Here is a 25,808-nt window from a genome sequence, read left to right on the forward strand (position 1 = left end):
TCTTGGCCTTATCGTACCTACAACAGACATAGGACATAGTTAAATCGCCTAAGAATTTGAGATCCAGAATATATATAATTGTGGGTCTACGATCAATATTTTGATGTATTATAAACAGAATGACAACATCCATATAGCCCCCATCTTTTTGGAATTACACTCTAGTTTACTTGGGGATACTAAAGTGAAAATTGACTATACATTAGATTATCTGACATTACTTTAGTTTGGGCCCCAGAGACTACTATGGCAATTAACATGCAGATGAGGGGATCTGCTTTGGATATCTCCAATGTGGTTTCAGTAGGAATTCCAAAACAAGAATATTTTCCAATTAGGAATGATGAACGATGATTATCAGCAGAATTCGTTGTTACAGTAAATGGAACAATTTAATGAAGCTACATAAAAAGCAGAATTATTTATTTCTTTTATTTTTTTTAAACAAATTTTGTTGGTATATCAAATTTTATTATTGCTAATCTTCTATTGCTACATTTTCCATACTCTTACAAATTTTACCTAATTTTATTTGTTAGTTTTAACTAAAAAGTAAGTGTGTATGAATGTGTAAATAATAGTGATAAGACTTTTCTACCTTTAGAATCAGGTCAATGATATGAGAACCATATAACAAAATTTCTGTTTTAGTTGTTGTTTGGGTAAACAATACTGTTAATCGTCTTGTCATATAAAATGTCTACCAAAATCATCAAACACAAACAATAAAATGGGAAGTACATAATATTATATTTTTATTGGGGGAATTTTTGCTTTTCATTTTTACATGCATGTCCCCAGGTTAAAATTCTAAAAGTCATGTTTTTTTCGAATTTTTTTCTACTATTTATTTCCATTTTTGTTTTTATTTTATGTAAATAAATGTAGTAAATATGCACGTGTGAATTTCATATTTATTAGTATACAAAACATTAAGTTAAACAGCCACATTGTGTGTTTAGTGCTCTCTACATCACATGACGTTTCGTTGCTTTTCCTTTTAGTTCATTAACGCCCACGCTCAGTTCTGTTCTGTTTAGTGTCTGTGGTTTTTTGTTATAAGTGTTTACAATTGAGAATTAAATGTATATTTTGGTGAAGAAATATTTAAATTTTTTTAAATTTTGTTTATTCAAAAGTTTGCAGAATGCAATTTTGTTCTGGAAGCTTCTGGAACCAGTTCTCTAATAAATGATTTTTACTTGAAATTGTTATGCTCAGAACTAGTTCTAGGAAAGCGATAAATAACCAACACCCCTTCTTAAGAACGGTTCTACAACTAGTTCTTCCATCATTGTTTTTCGATCGACTTGGAACTAGTTCCGGGAACCAGTCACATAAATTTGTATTTCTTTCATTACATTATAAACAAAAGTATTTTAAATGTTTGTTGCATTAACAAAAAAATTGGAAAAAGAATCAAAAAGTAGTTTTGAAAATCTGAAGTGGTTCTCTGGTTATAGTCGTTCTAGAACTAGTCGTGTTCCATAATCTAAAAGTTTTCCTTCAATATTTTTCTAAATTAAATCATTTTTAAATTATTATTTGAAAATAATAGTCCATTACAAACACTCTCAATATCCGCCTTCTTAAACCCGCTTAACTCACATTACTTTGCAATTACAGTAAATTTGAAATAAAATGAAGAGGAATTATATAATTAAACTCTATAAGAAAGTGTTATTAAATTGAACTTATTAATAATGTAAAAAAGAACAAACACATTGAACAAACACTGCTCAAAAGGTCAATAACAAGAACTGCCTCTAGTTTTTAGAATAAACACTGCGACTCACACGCATGTCTAGATATAGGCTTATGCGAACATATTACAGAGACCCTGCAGTTTTCATATTGGTTACATATACGTCTATTCAAGTAAAAAATTATGCAGAGATTGGGTATTTGTTGTCCCCTATTTACCTTTCACCTACAAAATTTGTAGTTCGATAACTAAAGGGTCTTTCATTAAGCGCTTCCTATTTTTATACAAAACAAAGTATGTGAGAAATTTCATAGAAATTTGTTATTCGTTTGAAGGTCTATCGATGTCATTATGTATGGAATATGACATCGTGCAAATGTCCGCCGCGGCTTCACTGCGTAACGTGCATCCGAAATGTCCAATTTTCCATGACTCTGTTGCAGAAAACCCTCTGAATTTGACCGATGGCATGGGTTATGTTAGCCTTGAGGGCAGTTGTGGTTTATTCGCATAAGAAAGTCCCACAAGAAAAAGTGACGGGTACAAATCTCACGATCTCGGTGACCAGTTCACATCACTTCCAATGTGGAATGAGCTGAGTGGCACGTAGCTCTGTCCTGTTGGAACAACATGTCGTTGAAGTCCATATCATCCAAGTCAGACCAAACAGACCTGGCCAACATCGTTCTCAAAGAAATATGTACCGATGACGCCGCCAGCCCAAAATCGATACTAAACATTGACTTTTTCGGGATGCATTCTTTTGGATCTCATGTGGATTGCTATCGTTCCATATTCGACTATTTGGTTTGTTGTCATACCCATTCATCCATAAATGGGCCTCACCGTAAATTGGAACACCCATTTTGATAAAACAATTTTATCATTTATCCGTTCATTGTGATTTGGAAAAATAAACTGAATAAATGACAGCTAATTCGACAGATGTAGCTTCAACAATATGGCCGCTATCAACTGTCAGATTTCGAAAGTCCCTATTGGAAGACCCTTTAAATTTATTGAATTTTGTAAGCTCTTTTGACTACAACAACATAATATTGAGTATATAAACGAGAGTTGGAGCCGAGCTGCAAATTATTAAAAGTCTAACTATACTATGCTAACAAGCAACTACCAGTAGCTAGTAGTTTCGATAGTAAATAGTTATGGAGAGTGTATGAATAAGCTCTTTGCATTGACATCAACAAGTTAAATTCGATAGTTAGAAGCCTTGAAAGTCCGATATCAATAGCAAGAGTTGTTTATTATTTATAGCATTTTTGCTGAAATTCCAGTTGAAAGCAAGTGTAATTCAAGCCTTGAATTATAGTCAAGCAATTGAATTACAGTTGTATTACACTTTATTTCAATAGTATTCTCCAGTACACTGAAAAAACTATTTATTAAACCGTTTCAATTCAAATATTTGTCAAATATTGAACTGGTTTCAATTATTTGCACCAAAACAAAATTTCTTGATATTTGCTATTGAAATTTGTGTTTTGAATTTGATTATTTTGTCAATTGAATATACAATTTTCGTTATTGGTTGAATTTCAAATACAAAAATTATTGAATAGATAATTTTCGTAATTGAAAACACATTTTTGTTATTTTTTGTGTTTCAATTACGAAAATTATCTATTTGTGATAAAATATTTTTTTTTGTGAAATATTGATCCAACTTCCACCTTAAAGTTTACCAAAGGACTTGCAATCAGACTACAATAAATTTTTGGCAACTGACTTTCCAATGGACCAAGAAACCTGTTGAAACTGAATGAAATCATTTCATTATTTCACCTAGCCCCCATGCAAATATCCCAAACAAACTTTATGAAACTGAAATCCTCTGCGCAGATAAGTGTTATGTTAGAAAAATTATTTTCAACAGATCGGTCTCTTCATTTACTTTTCAAAAAATTATCGAGAATTATTTAATATTGTGGTCATTGATATTTATATTTTTTGACGGGAACTATGATCTTGATATGTTTGATTGCTTGGTAGTTCGGGTAGTTACAAAGTCTGCCGGGGTTCACACATATGGATGTGATTGTATAATAAAAAATAAAAAAAAACTATTCAGTTTTTTTACACTTGTATATAAACAACTGACTAAAATAATGAAAAAAAAAATATAACAACATTAACTACAATTACAGAGCTTTATGTCAGCCTAATCATAACAAAGTGGGTGTGGTATGCACATTAGACTAGTCCTTCATTCTATGGCAAAGAAATCAATATTTTCCATAGAATTTAAAAATGCTTAATACAAAATTTAGAAATGTTTTTACGCTGTGGTTTTAAAGTTAGAAACGTTACACGTTTTCGGAATTGTATTATTAAGTAGTTTCTCATTTAGGTTTAACGTAGTCCTACTCTCTATATCACAATGGGATCAGTTTTGAATGGATCCAAGTGAGCTGCTTGTTTGGCTGCCCTAGAGTGGAACCTAGTCTCTATATTGAACAACAAAGTTCTCTAGTTAAGGCGGCCTCTTTCAGTCCATGTCACGCCCACTTTTTAAATCTTTAAAAAGAAGGCATGGTCTCAATCATTAAATTGATATTGTGAAATGTATACTAAAAAATTTAAATAAATCCGATAACGCTGGACCAATATTAGGGCAAATATACAATTGTTTATTATTTGAGATCTGTTGCTTTTTGTTTTTTTTCTCCATACTGTTTTAAAGCAGTATATACATATATACAGACTATTTGACAGACTTATATATTCAATATAGGCTTGGACAAAACGGAAGTATGGTGATGAGTCTGTGTGTTTTTGTTTATTAAAATACACACAATCAAATTTAAGTACATGTGAGATGTGTATGTTTTTATTTATGTACCTAGAAAGTACATAATTATAATTATATGTGTTTTTTTTACAGCCTATTCAGAAATCTGATAATAAAATAACAAAAACATTAAAGTAAACAATACATAGGCAGACAGACAGACACTTTCCCGTAGAACAGACAGAATAATAAAATAAAATAATATTGGAGCAGACATTATTATTTGTGTTTATATTTTGTTTATACTCGTGTGTAGACCAGGTGAAAGTGGGGAGTATGATGAATTTAAGGCGGCAAAAGCTGCCGCCAATTAATTAGAAATATTTGAAGGTAAACTAACCACAACTAACTTTGATTAATTATGTACATATTATGAAAATGCCAATAATGTGGTTTATTTACAACAAAGAATAATATTTGTTTGTTAATATTTTATTTGATGTTTGTAATAAATTGTTGGTGTTTTATTATAAAATATGTATAGGCATGTCAAGGTCTAATATTTTTGTGGGGTGTATTTTAATATAAATTATTAAAGGTAGGTTTCCAAAAAATATAAAAAAAATTATTAGAAATATATGGGGGATTTCACGTCAAGTGAACCAACTTTTAAAATCGATGTTTTCCGATCGTGATGAAATTTGCAAGGTTAGACCTATGGGATAGTAATTCAGACACAATTTTTCAACAAGATCGGTCAAAAACTCTCGGAGTTAGAGGGGGTTAAAATTGGACATTTTGGCCAAACATGAGATTTTTCTCATCCATGTAACTTATTACCTATTGTTCTTAGCAAAATGTGTCCCAAATAGTTTAGATAGCTATTTCTTCAATCTTTCGAAAAAAAATATTTAAAAAAATAAAAAAATTTTAATATTTTTTTTCCGAAATATTTTTGAAAAATTGTGTCTGAATTACTATCCAATAGGTCTAACCTTGGTGCAAATTTCATTCCGATCGGAAGACATCGATTTTAAAAGTTGGGTCACTTGACGTGAAATCCCCCATATAAAATATATTCTTGAGGCAAACAATAAATATATGTTTCGGGCTCTACATAGCGATCAGGGACCGAACATTATATGAGCGTCCTTTTTGTGCCGACCACCAACAACAGTGATTGAATGTTGGATTATAATAACAAGTTGCACACTTTTTTCTCAGTTGTAATCTGACCAGCTAATGATTCAAATTTTTCCTCCATTTTTTTAACGATCATTAATATTGAATAATTATTCTAAATTCTGCATTTATTCTGAATTATTGGGTTTATGACTTAGAAATGAGGCATTTACAATATATGACATATATTTTGAACGCGGTTTTTGGTTTTTAATATCTTATATGTCATTTTGAAGGGTACACATCTGTCATTTATTCTCACTTAATTATTGAAATAACAAAATTTTTTTTGCTTCGAAAATTTCTTATGTTGTACCAACATAGCGTCAAATGTGGGAAGTTTCCTTTACTTCTTTAATTTGAGAAAAAGTGTCACTGAAGCTCACCAGAGCTTATGTGTTCCAACGGCTGCAACATGCCAGAGACGGAAGACAGCCAGTCCAGACAAAAAAGTTTGAAGACCAAGAATTGGAAGTAATGCCTCCAATTCTTGGTCTTCAATGAAGATTGTTGTCAAATTCAACAATAGCTTGCAAAATCATTCGGAGCTACTCAAGCAGTAAATTTCAAAACGTTTGCTAGCAGCAGGATTCACCCCAAAAGCAGGGATTTTGGATACAGGACGAATTGAAGCCGAGAGACATAGAAATACGATTTTACATGAGCGAAATTATGCTTGAACGCTATAAAAGAAAATCATTTTTGCACGGAATCATTACTTACGATGAAAAATGGATTCATAACGATAACCCGAATCGGAGGTGATCGTATCGATCAGCCGAATCGACACCAAATGTCCATGGCACTAATGTAATTCTCAGTATTTGGTATGAGCAAAAGGGTTATATCTATTTTGAGCTGCTAAAACCCGGCCAGACCGAATGCAACTAATTCGTTTTAAGCGAGTATAGGCCGAAAAACGCCCAGAATATGTGGCCAGGCATGAAAGAATAACATTCCATCATGACAACGCTCGACCACATGTTGCAATATCTTTTAAAAACTATTCAGAAAGAAGTGGTTAGGAAGTTTTGTCTCAACCGTTTTATAGTCCAGATCGTGGCCCGTCCGACTACTATTTGTTTCTATGGATTCTTTGGAACAGAGTATCCGATATTGGCTTGATTCGTTCTTGGCCTCAAAAGATGAGCAGTTCTTTTGGCTCGGAATTCATATGTTTCCAGAAAGATGTGAAAAGGTCACACTGGTCAATACTCTGAATAAATTTATATTATATTTCAAAATAAAAGCTAAAAAAAATCCCCAAGTTTTGAGTTTACACCCAATAAATCAGCTAAAAATTACATAAATTGATTGGACAGAGTTAATTTTTTTTATTTATTTAATATTTGTTTCTACAAAAATATGCAAAACTCAAGCTATCATCAGTTTTAGAAAGAGAAGCAAAAATTTTATTTTTAATAAGATTTAGTTTTTATATGATAAATTCCGAATTTAATTATTGATGAATTTATTGTTGGTAGATAAGATAGTTCCTATGCGCATTTCATTTGCTGCTTAGGCCAGATCATCAGGAAACCTTTTCCCAAAAGGCTATAGATCCATGGTAGGCGTTCATATTGTTGAGGTTACGATGATTTTCGTCAAACAACCCGAATGTGAACAAAAGAGCGTAATAGAGCATAAAAATCCACACTTTTCATTCAGTTGCTTGATGTTGTTGTAGATATTTTATTTTTTACACAAAAAAGCACACAAATTAAATGCCTCTTTTTGCCTACCAATGCTATAGATGGTATTTTATTTTTATTCACGCCCACTATCTAAAACTTTGAATGTGGGCATGGTCTAAATTTCTAAATTTATAGTTTTTGTATTATAAATAATTTTTAAATACGTTTTACAAGTTTTTGTTAAAAAAAATTTAAAAATACAACTTTATCGAAGTTGGGTTTTATTTTGGTCCATAATTTATTTTCTACTGAATCGATTTAGCTCATTTTGAATACCAAATTGCTTAGGTCAGTGATAAACATTTTGCTAAAAATTTTATTAATATTTCTTATGTATTTTGGACCTGAGCGTGTTTTACACACACAGATGGGCATAGAATATCATAATACTAAATAATTATATGAATTTATATACTTTGTGGGGTATTTTATGTCCTAATTTTAAATTTTACTGCACTTAGTACACAAATAATTAACCCTTTAATGCCCTTTGGAACAAAATGACCCAACAAAAATTTGGCCAAATTAACCACAATAAAATCTCCTAATATTAATTTTTTCAAAAATTCAAATATTTTCAAATTTATATTTTTTTTGTGATAATTAAGTTTTAGGATTTTTGTTAAAATTGACAGGTTTTTGTTAAAAAAGTTGTACAAAAATATTAAAAAATTTTGTAAACTAAATAAACTAATAGCTTTGCTAACATTTGTGAATAAAATTACTTACATTTATTATGATCTTAGCTTAGATGGTTTAATATATTCCAGAATATTACCTGAAAAGAAATATTAAAAATGTTTTTATATTAATATTTAGTATTGAAAATTAACAAAATTGATTATAAAGTAATAAATTGAAAACTGTAGTTGCAGACATTTCTGTTGATATAGGAAATTTCTTTATTTTAGTACTCATTTATTTCTTCTTTATTCTTTTAATTTCCCATATTATATGTACTTTAATAAAAACCTTTCATTACTGGTAATTTTAAACAAATTAGTAATTAAATTATTAACTTTAGTTATACGACACGTTGTGTTTATTTTAAACACCCAACACAATAATGACGTTAAACCAACCAACCAACCAACTACCACGACCACACAAAGTAATTTGAAATATTTAATTATTATTAATAATAAAAAAAATATGATTGTGGTGCGAGTTTTATTTTTTATTTTTAAGGTTTTTTTATACAAATAAAACCAACAAACGCGTGCCATTTTTTTAATATTTACAAAACAAAAAACAGAAAAAATATATATATAGTTATTACGTAAAGAAAAACCAGAGGCATGTTCATTATTATCTGCAACTTAAATCTTTCAACTGACAACTGAGAATACAAATTTTTGTGTGAAACGAAAAAAAGTGTGTGAGTATTTAGTTTTTAAGAAACAATGTACGCAATTACAGACTATTTTTTACATTTCAAAACGTTTCTTTTTTATTCGATTTTATTTAATTCGTCATATCTGCTGCAGACAGTCACTTGTAGCTTGCAGGGGAGAGGATTTTTTATAATGATGATGCTATAAAAACTGCAGAAATTTGATGACTTTGAATCTCTATTACGTCAGTTAGTTTAATAGTAAATGACTCAACACACAAACTCACCAATAGAGGAGGAAATTTTTAGTTTTTCTCGTTTTGTGTGTTAATTACAGGTGAAAAACCTTTTGTGAATCTGATTCATTTATACGGATGTGATTGAAATTTATAAAAAAAAAACAAGAAATACATTTTTTTACTTATAAATGTTGAATAGATTTAAATTTTAGTTATTTTGTTTACTACATTAGGTTTAAACTAGTCATTAGATTGGTTAATTTCAATTAGTAAAAAACAGTTTTTAAAACTTGTATAGATTAATTTTGCTGTGATTTTCCATGTATTTAAAACTGTTTATAAAAAAAAACTGTTAAGACAAAGCAACAATTATAGCTTTAAGAAACAAAAAAGCCAACCTAACAATTTTGGAAATTTTTTTTCGATTTTGGCTGGTTCATAAATTTCGTTCTATTCCATCAATTTAGCTTATTTTTAATACCAAACTGCTTAGGACATTAATAAACATTTCTATGTTAATTTCCTTAATATCAGTTGGGTAGTTTGGTGTTAAGCGTGTTTTACACACACAGACAATTGAACACAGCTAAATGGTCTTCAAAATTCGGGATTTACAAAACATGGCGTATCTTTTGAAAGAGTTTTTGGTTTTTAATAACTTATTTGTCATTTATTATCAGTTTGTTATTGAACATTATAGTGTAAATAACAAATTTGTTTGCTGTGGAATTTTGTGTCAAATAAGCGTCATATGGTGGAAGTTTTGCTTTACTTCTTTAATTTGAAAAAAAATGCCGCTGCAGTACACCGATAGCTCATTGAAGTGAATGTGCTTCATCGGTTTCAATGTGCGAGAGATGGTTAGTTCGATTCAGAAGTGGTGATTTTGACAAATATCGCCCAGGCCAGCCAAATAAGTTTGAAGATCAAGAATTAGAGGCATTTCTCCATGAAGATTGTTGTCACACCCAACAAGAGCTTTGTAAATCATTGGGGGCTACTCAAGCAGCAATTTCAATACGAATTGAAGCCGAGAGATATAGAAAAACGATTTTGCATGTCCGAAATGATGCTTGAACGCCATGGATTCGTAATGCATATAAAGCGAAACGTAAGAGATCGTATCTGAAGCCCGACCAATCAGCTGAATCGATACTAAAGCCAAATATCCATGGCGCTAAGGTAATGCTCTGTATTTGGTGGGAGCAAAAGGGTGCTATCTATTTTGAGCTATTGAAATCTGACCAGACCATCACACGGAACCTGTGCCGAATGCAACTGATTCGTTTAAACATTTTTCAATCAATGCAGACTATTTTTTTCAATCAATGCAGAACGCTCTATCTGGGATACGCTTCACTTTGGAACAGAGTATCCGATATTGACTTGATTCGCTCTTGGCCTAAAAATAGGAGCAGTTATTTATTTCGCAACCTTCAATTGCATAGATAAAGAAACCTATTGAAGCCAATACTTCTCAATTAACCCTTTTAGGCCCTTGGGGTTAAAATAACACAACCAAAATGTTACCCAATTAACCACAATAAAATGTCCTAATGTTTATCTATCAAAAAATTCCATGAGACAGTGTTATTTCGACTACAACTTACTATAGGTTAAATTTTGAAAAAAATTTTATGTTGGTCCCTAATTTTTTTTTTCAACTGAATCGATTTTACTGATTTTCAATACCAAATTGCTTAGGACAGTGATAAATATTTTTATAGGAATTTCATTAATTTTGTTTGTGTATTTTAGATATGAGCGTGTTTTACACACACACAGACAGTTGGACATATCTCAATAAACTTAGAATATCACTTCCTGGGTAGATTTAATCCATGTAAACCTTTTAATCAAACAACAAGTCGCCTAATTAGGCAAGCGATCATCAATTGGGCAAACAACGAGCCCCATTTCACCTTGCAATTAACCCTTTTATGCCCTTTTAAGGCCATAATTAACCAAAATAAAATGTCTTTCCAAAATATAATAAAATTACATAATTTTAATCAGACCCAAGGGTTAATTTTGATTAATACTTATTCTCCAGATATCATCGATTCAAAAAGTGATGCTGAGACGATTGCTACAATTCAGGGTGTGTGAAGGGTTCATCATTGTAAGACTTTATAAACATTCACTATTGTGGTGTAAGATATAATTAAAACAATCTAATTATACATATAATTTCTTGCTAAATATGTATTTAATAATATGATTGCTGATTGAATGTTCTTAGTCTCTAGTCCAACTAGACTATTTGTATTTGTAAGTTATATAAAAATCTCGAAGAACAATAATTTAATAAATAAATTTGTTTAATTATAACATTAACTCTATTAAGCTGAGCTATTACAATGTAGTTAAGTTTAATATCAGGAAAATGTTGTAAGTAAACAGTAGTTAATTTTAACTTTGATTAAGGAATAATACATTTCATTTACTAGAGCTGTAATATTTAATTATCATAAAATTGTATGGCAAATTATTGTTACGCAAACCCATTCATTTTCTAAACTTTGATCTTTTAAAATGCATTAGGGAAATTCATAGAATTCATCATCATCAAGAAAAACTAATTAAAATTTTACTCCATCCCTGTAATTTATGCATTTTGCTATAAAAAAAAATAATAGAAGATATTACAAGTTGTTAATGTTGATTTTCAATTGAATTAAATTGTTTTGTTATTAAATATTTTAATTATTTATTACATGTGTTTACACCGTTTTTTTAATTATTCATGGAACGTTTAGTCTATTTAATGTGGCTCTTTGTTATTGCTGTTGATTTTTTTTTATCTTAAACGTGCAATTAGTATTACAAAATCGACTGGGTTAAGTGACGGAATTTTTTTTTCGTTGTTAGAGAGGAATTTTTTTTTTGTCTGTTGCACTCTATGACAATTTAAATGGTTGGAGAAATTTTTTTGTATAAAATTTTTTATCTAACGCTACAGCTGATTTTAATTGTTGGTATTTTTTTGTGTAATAAATGGAATTTTTAAATGAATGCAAAATTATTTATAGACTGTAATAATATAATAAAGGGCAAGTGTTTAAAAATTAATTATTAAATTATATTAATTAATAATTTGTTGATGAAGAAATTAACTACTACCTTTTAACAAAAGCTAGTAAATAATTATTTTTTTTCGTGGAATATATTAAGCGTAGAAATATATTTCTAAAAATATTAATATTTTTAAATTTTAAAAATAGTAGTAGAAATACTACTTTTTTAAAAAAGTATAAAATTTTTTATTTTTCAAAGAAAATAATTATAATTGGAAAATGTCTAATTTTTGCCTAGATTGTAATTGTATATACAATACAATAAGATATAAGACCATATAATTTGTATTGAAATTTTTCAAAAAGTATTAAATTTACTACTATTTTTTAACAAAAAGTAATATATTTACTCACTTTTTAGCAAAAATTATTAAATTCTATTACTTATTTAGTAAAATATATTGAGCATGAAATTATAATGATAAAAATATAATTATTTGTTAAATTTTTAAAATAGTAGTAAAAATACTACTTTTTTAAACACGGCTAAATTTATAGTTTTTGTCTAGATTGTGGTTGTATATACAATACAATAAAATTTAAGTCCATATAATTTTTGTTGAAATTTGTCAATAAAGTATTAAATTTACTACTATTTTGTAACAAAAAGTAATAAATTTTGCTACTTATTTAATAAAAGATATTGAGCGTAAAAATATAATTCTGAAAATTTCGCCATTAATTTTCATTAATAATAAAAACTCCTAGATATAAATATCATAATGAGTTAAACTTATGATATGGAAAAATATGGGAATTTTACCTTTTATGGGCCTAAGACCAAAATATCCCCCAACTGTATAAAATGTTTAATTGAATTACTTTCTTGTTAAAAAATATATGTATATAGAATGTGTTAATGTCTTTCTTTCAAAAATTTCAATCAAATAATGTTTTTAAGCATTTAATAAATTGGTCTTATTTTGGAACCAAGTTAGCAAAGGGTTAATTTTATTTCAAATGTATTATTCACACATTTTGGTATATTTCTTGAAGTTTCATTAAAAATCAGTAATAAATACACAAAAATTTAATAACTTTTTATGAAAAACCTCAAATTTATAAAAAAATTACTTTTGACATCGGTATTTAAAGGGTTAACGGCAAACGATTTTAGTAAAACCATTAGTATATGTGTATTACTCAAGGATTAAGAAATAATATTCTGATTTTGTATTATTAAAACTAAGCCACAATATGAAATAATGATATATTGACCAAATTATTGTCAAAAATTTAGTTTTTATCGGAATTTCTAAAAATTTGACTTTAATACCGGTATTGAAAGTGTTAACGTTAACCGATTTTTGTAAAACCTTCAATATATATTACCTAAGTAATAAGCAATAATATTATGATTTTATTTAATTCAAACTGAGCCACAATATGAAATGATAATATATTATGTCAAAAATTTACTTTTTCCCGGAATATATACAAATTTCACTTTTGACACCGGTATTGAAAGGGTTAATGGTAACCGATTTTAGTAAAAGCTTCAGCATATATTTCCTATGGACAAATCAATAATATTTCGATTTTGTTTTATTAAAACTCAGCTACAATATTTGACACCGGTATTGAAAGGTTTAACGTTAACCAATTTTAGTAAAACCTTCAGTTTATATTACCTAAGGTTTAAGCAATATTTTCTTTTTTGTAATTAAAAATAAGTCGCATTATAAACTAATTTTATATTAATCAAATTATTGTCAAAAATTGCATATTTTGCCGAAAACCTTAAAGTTTAAATGACAGATACTGAAAAATTCTGAGAGATATTGACCAGATTCTTTTAAATTGTTATTCTCTTATATATTTCTAATAAAATGCTAAAGAGAAATTCTAATAGTTTTAATATTTGTTTAAGAAGATTTTATAAAGTTCAAAATTGGAGTTTTGAAAGTTTTTTAAACAAAATTTACTTGTTTGGCTGCAGATGGCAATTGGTAAAAGTTATCTGAGTGAGACACAAATCTTTACAAGGTGAAAATAGCTTTTTATTATAAAAATTCCCAAAACGGGCAACATTTTTTGTTGCATTTTCCTTTACCTTTGGTTTGGAGCTCATAATGGTCGGGCGAAATTTTAATAAAACGAATATTTTTTGATAGATTTTTTACTTTTAAGAATGATAATTCTTTATAGATTATAATTCCATTATAACTTAAAACGAAATTTATTCAATGTTTTCCAAAAACTTAAAAAAACTAATTTTACCCCTTTGTAAACTCTTTAGTAAACTTTAGATCTGATGGGGAACGGCTTAAAATTATCCGATTTGTTTCAAATTTTTAGAGTTGAACTACTATGTCAAATGTCATAATCAGGCATGGATTTTGGGGGGAAAATAAAGTAAAATTTATGTCACATTTTTCTTATTTTCTTTTTTATATTGAAACTTTTCGGTCATAATAATGCGATAAAAATTCCTCCAAAAACATTTTCATTCCTTATAAAAATAACACAATATTGGGATGGTATTTAACCTGATTTTGCTGAAACAATTAAGTAAATCAACATACAACATTCACATTATAATTTAGACAGCTTTTTTCTTGGAAATGTTCTTCAAAAAATTATAAACTTAATAAAATTAAGGAAAAATAATATTAAATAAACTCAAGTCTGGATATTTTAATACATTGCAGCACTTGAAAATTATGAATACCCCTTTCCAGTTTTGAAATAAAGTTAAACAAATAATTTCTAATGAAACTAACAGAAAACCAAAAAAATACACATTACCAAATCCAACAACCAACAAATCCCATTCTATAATTAAAATAAAACAAAAATAAAATCTGATTTCATAAAAATCTTTTTCTGTTGCTATAGAAAAAAAACCCAAAAAGAGATAACTGCTGAATAAATTTTGTTTGTTTAAATTGGTTTCAAACAACCAGTCTGAAGACGACTTCAGTCGGTCACGTTTTATTTTACAAACTTAATTTTATTTTTATTAAAATTGTTATTGTGTTGAGAGTAAAACAATACAAAAAAAACGAAAAATAAAAGAAAATAAAATTATTGTATAAAAAACGTTTAACACATCATTTAAATATGCAAAAAATTTACAAAACCTCCAACAGAAAAAATATATAATTTTTAAAGAAATAAACATGCCAAGTGAGGTTAAGTTGAATATATTTCCAATACCCTTCAGAGTTTAACACTAGAAAGGCCTTCATTGCCATTGAGTAACAGCAAACTTTATTTTAAAGCTCTCACTCTCTTTATTTTTACCAACAATATATGTTGTGTGGTTTAATATTTATTTTAATTTTATAATTAATGATGATTAAAAATGTAAAATATTATTTTTTGGTTTTATTTCTCAATATTAATTAAACCTTAATAAAGAAAACCCACAAAATTTGACAGTAATTTATTCAAATCATAAATAATTGTGTATATTAACTAACTCCTACTAAAAATATCTCTAATATTTATGTAACTAGTGGTTTATGTTTATTAATGAAAAATTTTAATATTTTTTGCTTAAATTTATTGATGAAAGTAAAAAAAGTGAAAACTATTTAGGTTTAAACAGAGATATTCTTATACTTAGCTATCCGAGAAAGACTATCGGTGCCGATTCAAAATAGCTTTACTATTTTTAGTTATGTCCAGTTTTGTATGCTTGAATTTTTGAATAATAATAAGCTGATATCTAGCAAAAATTAATTATTAATTTAATCTCTATTCAGATTGTTATATTTAACACGTGATTTTACAAAAACATCAATTGATTTGAACACACTTACGAGTTGTTGGATATCTGAATGCTTCAGTTAGTTCTCTAGCATCTAGACTTGATCTAATACTCAATTTATTAATCTCATTGATAATTGTGCTCTTGTCAAAACGCAATCACATCGATATTTCTGTAAATTTTAAGAACAACTTCTTTAAAAATTTTATTAATTAAAGTACTTTAGATCCTACAGCGGATCCTAGAGGGGGAAAGGAAATTTCCCCCCAAAAGCAAAAAGTTTTAATATAAAAAATCACACCAAATGATTGACCTGGATTCGTGTCTGATAGCTCAGTAATAGTATGAAGAAGATTGTTAACATATTTCCTGAAATTTCTCAGGAAATATATTCAAAGTAATTCCCGGGAAATATTTTCCCCGTATAAACCCTGCTCTTTATATGTATGTTTGACATTACGTTTGTCATTTAATTTGCGACCCCTTAAAGTCTTGGTATATACCGCATACCTGTTCAAATCAACATTTCGAAGGCCCAAGATATCTGAAGTAACCAATATCTTGTAACAATATAACTGCTTCTTCAAGTACTTAATTTGATGGTGAATTTAGTTTGGACCAAACTCCTTATTGTAGGTTTTCTTGAACATTACTTTGATTTTGTTTAGTTCAAGATATGAAAGATAATAACGTTAGACTATTTCGAATTGAATTGTTATATTATAGTTTAAATTCAATTTCAATCACTTGGATATTAAATGTTTTTGTAATATTTCTATTTCTATTTGTTTCGAAGAAATTTTATTTACAGAGTTTTGTCACGAACTCAATTTGTTTACTAAGATAATTCATTTTTAAGGTCTCTATTTTTTGAATCACTTTAAACAGAAAAATATTGTATGTTTAGAAATTTTCTCAAACTAATTTATAAAATTTCTTTCTTTCTGGCAAAGGACCCTTAAATTTGTTCGATAATTGAAATAAATAATAAATTTTAATTATGATTCAAACAAAATTTTAAAAATATTTAAGCATATAATCAGTATTCTGATTCTATTGCTATGGAAAGTTAATTCACTAACACTTGAGACATCTTATTATCATGAGAAAATATTGAAATTTTCAGAAAAAAACTTAAGAGCATTTCGTAGCCTAATACATGGATTCCAGCCATGGAACCCGATTGTGAACAAACGCGACAGTTATCATTCAGAATTGAAACCACTGAGTCATTTCAGATGCCTATGGCTTCCACAATCTCTCGCACTTTCAATCTCCGATCGATTGTTTCGGGTGTAGAGACCTAAACTGGGCATCCAAAAAGTTCGACATCTTCCCACAAGCAGACGAAATTCACTTTTTTCCAATTTCTCCTCAAGTCACGAGGTCGTGAGTTAATGTCTGTCAAACACAAAATAATGAGGCAGCTTGTTCAAATTTTGACAGGAGTCAACTGATAGATGGCTTGATGATAGGAGCGGTATTGCTCCTGTTCCGTTAAGAGTCGGGAAATTCGAAAAGTTAAGGACTTATTGACCCATCCTAGTACGTTTTAGTTTATTTATATTAGAATGTAATAATAAAATGTTTTAAACTTTATTCTCTTTGAAATAGAATTGGAAATTTTGAAATACAAAATTCATAAACGAACGTTAAACAAAAGTTTCCAACTTTTTTCGGAAAATTCTTTGAAATAGAATTCGAAATCCAAGAATGAACTTGAAACTAGCCAGTCATAGGTCTGAATATTTCTGTTTTTTAATTAACCCGCCAATGGTGACCTACATATATGTCTGTGAGATCGGGTGTGTTGTTTTTAAAAAATTTTGAGAATTTTCAAAATGAAGAAAAATCAATTTTAAGAAAATATTTCGAAAAAAATTGTCGGGTAGAGAAACTGAGAATCAATCAGCCTAACTATAAAATAATTATTAAACTTAATTTTTGTTAAAGTCGACTTTATTTTAAAATAAAACTTTTGGTATTTTTCGTACCACAAGAAATATTTAAAAAAAGCTTTCAAAACTTTTTCCAACTCATACATTCAAATAAATAAAAATATTTTTCAATGAATGTATGTAAATAAAAACAGACAGCCTAACTACAAAAGACTTAAAGTCGATTTTAAGTCCATAATGTTGACTATTATTTTAAATTTCGTACCATAAAACAAAATTTAAATATAATTTAAAATGATGTTTTATTATTTCAAAAAAAACTTTTTGTTTTGTACATTTTGTTTTTGTAATTTTTTGAAATTTCTTTTTATACCCTTCACCTTCGTGAGAAGGGTATATATAAGTTTGTCATTCCGTTTGTAATTTCTTCACTTTTCATTTCCGACCCTATAAAGTATATATATTCTGTATCCTAGATAGCGGAGTCGATTAAGCCATGTCCGTCTGTCTGTCTGTTGAAATCAATTTTCTGAAGACCCCAGATATCTTCGGGATCCAAATAAGTCTTCAATAATTCTGTCAGACATGCTTTCGAGAAGTTGGCTATTTAAAATGAGCAAAATCGGTCCATAAATAACGGAGATATGAGCAAAAAACCGGGACAACCTCGATTTTTGACTTATTTTTATCTATATCTGGATTACTAAGACATTAAGATAGACAATATGGATATCTAATGAAAGATATTTCAAAGTCCATTGCAACGATGTAGATAAGGCTATAGTAAGTTGGACCTACAATGGGTCAAAATCGGGAAAAATATTTTTTAACCCGAATTTTTTTACATCAAAAAATTTTTTTTGTCATACATTTTTTTTCCAAAAAAAAAAAAATTTCCAAAAAAAATTTATAAAAAAATTTGTAAAAAAAAAATTTTAAAAAACAATTTCAAAAAAAAAAAATTTTAAAAACAGTTAAAAAAATTAAATTTTGTTTACCTAAAAATATTTAAAAAAATTTATTTTAAAGTATAATTTGGTGAAGGGCATATAAGATTCGGCACAGCCGAATATAGCTCTCTTACTTGTTTTATTTACATTCATTGAAGAAATTTTCAATTATTTGAAAAAGTTTTGAAGCTTTTTTCAAATAAAAACAAAAGTTATATTTTAAAATAAAGTCGACTTTTACAAAAATTAACTTTAAAATTTTTTTCATAGCCAGAAATTTAAAAAAATTAATAATATTATTTAATAATTATATTTGAAATTTGTTTTATGGTACAAAATTAAAATAATACAGCCTAAATACAACATCCTTAAAGCCGATTTTAAGTCCATAAAGTTGACTATTATTTTAAATTTCGTACCATAAAACAAATTTGAAATATAATTGAAAATGTTGTTTTATTATTTCAAAAAAAAAAAAATATTTTTCTAATAAAAGTTCTATTTTAAAATAAAGTCATGATAGTCTTTATGGACTTAAAATTGATTATGGTTAGGCTGAATATGTATTAAGGTTTCTTTCATAAAATATAGAATTCAAATATTCAAACATTTATTCAATAAGCTGCAAGATCCACTATATTGAATGAAAAGTGAATAAAATAAATTTGTATGGAATTTATTTATTTAAAAAAAACTCAATTTCTTTTCCATATAGAGGAACAGGTGGATTATAATGAGAAAATATGGAAATTTTGTGAATATAATCTTGAAAAATTTTGAATAAATTTATATTAATTTTAGCACAGAAACACTAAATCATTTCATCTTCATAACATTATGGATCTAGCTAGGAAAGATTCCAATATTTTCTGGAGCTCACATTCAAACTTGAAACAATTTCTTTATGGCAGATTAATTTTAATTAATTTCACACTTTATGATTTTATTTCTTGATTTATTTATATTTTTACTTATTTATTATTTATAAGCACATTTTTAGCACATTTCTTTAGTCATCACATTATTTATTTATTTATTATTATTAATAAAAAGTTTGTTTAACAATTATTTTTATTATCAGCTGCAATTGTGTGGTTTAGTTTAGTTCACATTTTTGCTGAAGTTTGCAGGAAAACCAAATTATGTGGTATATTTTAATGGTCAGGGTTACACTTTATAGCTTTTTTTTTAAATAATATTTACCTTTTTTCTTTGTGTGGTGGTAAAATTAAATCCTAGTTCCAGAAATGTAAGTATCTATTTGGAAATTTTGTTTGTGTTGTAGGAAATTTGTACTTTTTAGTCTTTTTTTTCTTCTTTTGCTGTTGCTGATTTCTTTAGAAATGGTGTAATTTTTGAGACTTTGTAAGCATTTTTGTATTAGTCTTTTTTTTTTTGCTCTCAGCTTTAACTTTTTATTACATCAATTGAATTTTCTTGTTGGTTTCATGAAAATAAATTCCAGCACTAGAATAATATGGATTTTTTTGATAATAATTTTTATTATTTTATTTAATAAAATATATAAATTTTTCGAAATTTCAAATAAACTTTTATTAATTTTTAAATATATATTTTATTTTGTATAATTTTTTTAAATATTGCTTAAACAATCACTAGTTTCAACACTTTTTTTTCGTATACTTTATTCGATTTTTTTCAAATTAACGGAAAAAATTTAAAGTAAAATTTTGAAAAAAAAAAAAAATAAATTCAACAAAATCAAAACGAACGTACGTACGAAACGGAACAGAATAGCGATATATGTTTTATTTTTTTATATTTCAAGCGTGTTTAGTTTCACAACACAACAATGAATGTCAACGTTAGGCGTACGACTAAACATTAGCTAGTTAAGCGGGCTAGCTAAGCTACTAAATCGCGCGTTAGTTAAACGATCGTCAACTGAGACAGACGCTGGCGTCGTTGTTTATTGTGTTTGTATCGGTAACGTTGTTGCCGTCGTCGTTGTCGTTACAACAATCTTAGATAAGATTGAGAATGATGATGATGATGGTGGTGATGTTGATGTTGAAAACGTATTAAATTAAAGCAACAGACAGCTAGATACACTCTTAAAGCGGGAAGTTGTCAGCAAACGATCTTTACACTATTCTTGTAGTTAGGCTAACGTTAAATATGTTTCTCTCTATACATAGTAGATGCCTACATACAATAATTATATTTAATTTTTTTCTTTTTAAATACGAACGACTTCCACTAATAGCAGCAGTAGCAATGACGTTTACACACTGACTCTAAAACAACTGCTACTAAATATGTATGTACTGCTAATAGTGCAAGTTTAGATATTTTTGTAATTTTTTTGTTTTTTTTTTGTTGTTGTTTTTGATAATAATGATCGTTTGTGTTTATGACTACCGTCTGCTCACTGACGTTTGTTGCATTTATTGCTTAAAGTTGTTTTTTATTTTTGTTGTTGTTATTTGTACCCAGGTTAAATTGCTGCTGTTTTGTGTTTTTGATATGTTTTTTTGTTTAACAAAAACCGGCCTTTTCAGATCAAAGCTTTGAGACTGAATGACTATCGGACTCACTTAACAATTGTAGTTATTTGAGAATTGTGTTCTTTTTTTTGCTGCTGCTATTGTTTTTATGTGTTATTTATTTATGGAATTGATTATTTTTGCGCAAAATTTTTTTAATGAGGTGCAATACCTACCTAAGAAATATCGATGTTTGATTTTCGTTGCAGTGAGCGTTAAAAGATTAATATGTACACATTTCCACACATATATCTTCAAATGATGGGGGGTTAATCAAAGTTCAAAAGTTTAAGAATTTCAAGGCTCCAGGAAACGACTAAAATATTAAACATATTTTCATAATTTAAACGCATGTATTAATAAAATTTAAATTTATTTTTCATTAATTTCACAATGTTTAATGCAAATTTCCATAATTTACACACATGCATTCAAATAAAGAGGTTAATAATATTTTAATTATTTCAAAGAATCAGAATTCAAAGTCTGAACAAGTCTGAACAACTTTTCTAGTAAAACGTTGCTCAGAGTCTGAACAACTTTTCTGGTAAAACGTTGCTCAGAGTCTGAACAACTTTTCTAACGTTAAATATGTTGCTCAGAGTCTGAACAACTTTTCTAACGTTAAATATGTTGCTCAGAGTCTGAACAACTTTTCTAGTAAAAAGATGCTCAGAGTCTGAACAACTTTTCTAGTAAAAAGTAGCTCAGAGTCTGAACAACTTTTCTAGTAAAAAGTAGCTCAGAGTCTGAACAACTTTTCTAGTAAAAAGTAGCTCAGAGTCTGAACAACTTTTCTAGTAAAAAGATGCTCAGAGTCTGAACAACTTTTCTAGTAAAAAGATGCTCAGAGTCTGAACAACTTTTCTAGTAAAAAGATGCTCAGAGTCTGAACAACTTTTCTAGTAAAAAGATGCTCAGAGTCTGAACAACTTTTCTAGTAAAAAGATGCTCAGAGTCTGAACAACTTTTCTAGTAAACAGATGCTCAGAGTCTGAACAACTTTTCTAGTAAACAGATGCTCAGAGTCTGAATAATTTTTCTAGTAAAAAGTTGCTCAGAGTCTGAACAACATTTCTAGTAAAAAGATGCTCAGAGTCTGAACAACTTTTCTAGTAAAAAGATGCTCAGAGTCTGAACAACTTTTCGAGTAAAAAGATGCTCAGAGTCTGAACAACTTTTCGAGTAAAAAGATGATCAGAGTCTGAACAACTTTTCTAGTAAAAAGTTGCTCAGAGTCTGAACAACTTTTCTAGTAAAAAGTTGCTCAGAGTCTGAACAACTTTTCTAGTAAAAAGTTGCTCAGAGTCTGAACAACTTTTCTAGTAAAAAGTTGCTCAGAGTCTGAACAACTTTTCTAGTAAAAAGTTGCTCAGAGTCTGAACAACTTTTCTAGTAAAAAGTTGCTCAGAGTCTGAACAACTTTTCTAGTAAAAAGTTGCTCAGAGTCTGAACAACTTTTCTAGTAAAAAGTTGCTCAGAGTCTGAACAACTTTTCTAGTAAAAAGTTGCTCAGAGTCTGAACAACTTTTCTAGTAAAAAGTTGCTCAGAGTCTGAACAACTTTTCTAGTAAAAAGTTGCTCAGAGTCTGAACAACTTTTCTAATAAAAAGTTTATCAGAGTCTGAACAACTTTTTATTACAAAAAGTTGTTCAGTCTCTGATAAACTTTTTTAATAAAAAGTTGTTCAGACTCTGATCAACTTTTCTAATAAAAAGTTGTTCAGACTCTGATCAACTTTTCTAATAAAAAGTTGTTCAGACTCTGATCAACTTTTCTAATAAAAAGTTGTTCAGACTCTGATCAACTTTTCTAATAAAAAGTTGTTCAGACTCTGATCAAATTTTCTAATAAAAAGTTGTTCAGACTCTGATCATCAACTTTTCTAATAAAAAGTTGTTCAGACTCTGATCAACTTTTCTAATAAAAAGTTGTTCAGACTCTGATCAACTTTTCTAATAAAATGTTGTTCAGACTCTGATCAATTTTTCTAATAAAATGTTGTTCAGAATCTGACCAATTTTTCTAATAAAAAGTTGTTCAGAATCTGATCAACTTTTCTAATAAAAAGTTGTTCAGAATCTGATCAACTTTTCTAATAAAAAGTTGTTCAGAATCTGATCAACTTTTCTAATAAAAAGTTGTTCAGAATCTGATCAACTTTTCTAATAAAAAGTTGTTCAGAATCTGATCAACTTTTCTAATAAAAAGTTGTTCAGAATCTGATCAACTTTTCTAATAAAAAGTTGTTCAGAATCTGATCAACTTTTCTAATAAAAAGTTGTTCAGAATCTGATCAACTTTTCTAATAAAAAGTTGTTCAGAATCTGATCAACTTTTCTAATAAAAAGTTGTTCAGAATCTGATCAACTTTTCTAATAAAAAGTTGTTCAGAATCTGATCAACTTTTCTAATAAAAAGTTGTTCAGAATCTGATCAACTTTTCTAATAAAAAGTTGTTCAGAATCTGATCAACTTTTCTAATAAAAAGTTGTTCAGAATCTGATCAACTTTTCTAATAAAAAGTTGTTCAGAATCTGATCAACTTTTCTAATAAAAAGTTGTTCAGAATCTGATCAACTTTTCTAATAAAAAGTTGTTCAGAATCTGATCAACTTTTCTAATAAAAAGTTGTTCAGAATCTGATCAACTTTTCTAATAAAAAGTTGTTCAGAATCTGATCAACTTTTCTAATAAAAAGTTGTTCAGAATCTGATCAACTTTTCTAATAAAAAGTTGTTCAGAATCTGATCAACTTTTCTAATAAAAAGTTGTTCAGAATCTGATCAACTTTTCTAATAAAAAGTTGTTCAGAATCTGATCAACTTTTCTAATAAAAAGTTGTTCAGAATCTGATCAACTTTTCTAATAAAAAGTTGTTCAGAATCTGATCAACTTTTCTAATAAAAAGTTGTTCAGAATCTGATCAACTTTTCTAATAAAAAGTTGTTCAGAATCTGATCAACTTTTCTAATAAAAAGTTGTTCAGAATCTGATCAACTTTTCTAATAAAAAGTTGTTCAGAATCTGATCAACTTTTCTAATAAAAAGTTGTTCAGAATCTGATCAACTTTTCTAATAAAAAGTTGTTCAGAATCTGATCAACTTTTCTAATAAAAAGTTGTTCAGAATCTGATCAACTTTTCTAATAAAAAGTTGTTCAGAATCTGATCAACTTTTCTAATAAAAAGTTGTTCAGAATCTGATCAACTTTTCTAATAAAAAGTTGTTCAGAATCTGATCAACTTTTCTAATAAAAAGTTGTTCAGAATCTGATCAACTTTTCTAATAAAAAGTTGTTCAGAATCTGATCAACTTTTCTAATAAAAAGTTGTTCAGAATCTGATCAACTTTTCTAATAAAAAGTTGTTCAGACTCTGATCAACTTTTCTACTAAAAAGTTGTTCAGACTCTGATCAACTTTTCTAATAAAATGTTGTTCAGACTCTGATCAATTTTTCTAATAAAATGTTGTTCAGAATCTGACCAATTTTTCTAATAAAAAGTTGTTCAGAATCTGATCAACTTTTCTAATAAAAAGTTGTACAACTTTATTTAAACAATATGTATTATTTATATACTAAATCAATTTCAGTTAATTTTTTCTTATTGCTCAAACTGTAGTTTGAAATTTTTGAAAACATGATCATGTTTTTCTTTACAAAAGTTTTCCATAAATTCAACACAGTTCATAAACAACAACAAAATATTATAGTAAATTATCTTTATTTTGTTTTCGATTTGTAAAAAGCAACTAAAACCACAAAACCAGTTTGTTTGTTTAAATAATTAATCGATCGCACAATAACTGAATTCAACAAAGTAACAGGATTTTGTTTTAGAAGCTAAAAATTTCAAAATCATGAAAACAGGAATTATTTTTAAGGAAAATTACAGATTTAAATTGCGTAGCGTATTTTTGTTTTCGCGGAAAACAAGAATCAATGACGTTTACACTGTGCAAAAACTTCCTATTGTTTAACATATTTGTAATTTAATAAAATTATAGGAAAATAACTAAGTATTTAATATTTAATATAGTTAGCTAAATATGCAAACGTGCTAAATACATTTTTACAAATTTTACAGTAGAGACATTTTTGAAATCTTTCTGTGCAGTTTTATTAATTATTTGGTATGATTTATAATGATTTATAAGTAATTACAGTTTAGATTAAAGTACACAATTCCATTTGATTGAGATAATAAGTAAAATGGACTTTAGCAGTTTTGCTAGAGAACAGTGTATTTTTACTTATTCTGGCGTTTTGTATTACAATTTTAATTTTCATAAAAACTTGACTTAGCGCGTTTACACACTAAGTTAACGATATTGTAAGTTGTATAAAAAGGGGGAAATGTTGTATAATATTAATTAACTCTAAAAGTAGTTGTACAATGTAGAAGCGGAATATTTTATTCTTTAATTATTTAACATAAAAGATCAGTGTCTTAAAATTAGGCTGGTCAATTATTCGAGTTGTATTTTAAACGAATAAAAGTTTATATTGTTTGTATGATTTAAAAAGTCGGGATTTTTTTTTAAATTCTTAGCTTTTATTTTGAAACATTTGTACAATATAAATTTATATAAAATATTGGCCATTGTTAGCTATGACATTCTCCCATCTTTCTGGCAACATGGATTCCAATTCTATAGGGTGCCCCGATAGACCAGTCGATAGTGTGCTGAACTATTATTGAAGCCAAGAAAGAATCAAGCCAATTTCTGATACTAAGGTCAAGCGTATCCCAGAC

At 28.0% G+C, this 25,808-nt stretch overlaps 1 protein-coding gene across 8 annotated transcripts in view; it reads right to left on the bottom strand.

The window, feature by feature from the left end:
- LOC135964206 (very long chain fatty acid elongase AAEL008004) overlaps positions 1–25,808 on the bottom strand; it is an 81,544-nt gene that overhangs the window by 46,758 nt on the left and 8,978 nt on the right. For 2 of the 8 annotated variants that reach the window (XM_065516361.1, XM_065516358.1), the window contains exon 2: positions 19,746–20,009. The gene's annotated coding sequence lies outside the window, so the exon portion shown is untranslated. Of the gene's footprint in view, positions 1–19,745; positions 20,010–20,279; positions 20,837–20,939; positions 21,187–25,808 lie in introns of those variants that run through there. The other 6 variants (XM_065516357.1, XM_065516360.1, XM_065516364.1 and 3 more) reach the window with 6 other exon arrangements.

The sequence above is a fragment of the Calliphora vicina genome, chromosome 1 (assembly GCF_958450345.1).
Source record: "Calliphora vicina chromosome 1, idCalVici1.1, whole genome shotgun sequence".
Classification (NCBI taxonomy): domain Eukaryota; kingdom Metazoa; phylum Arthropoda; class Insecta; order Diptera; family Calliphoridae; genus Calliphora; species Calliphora vicina.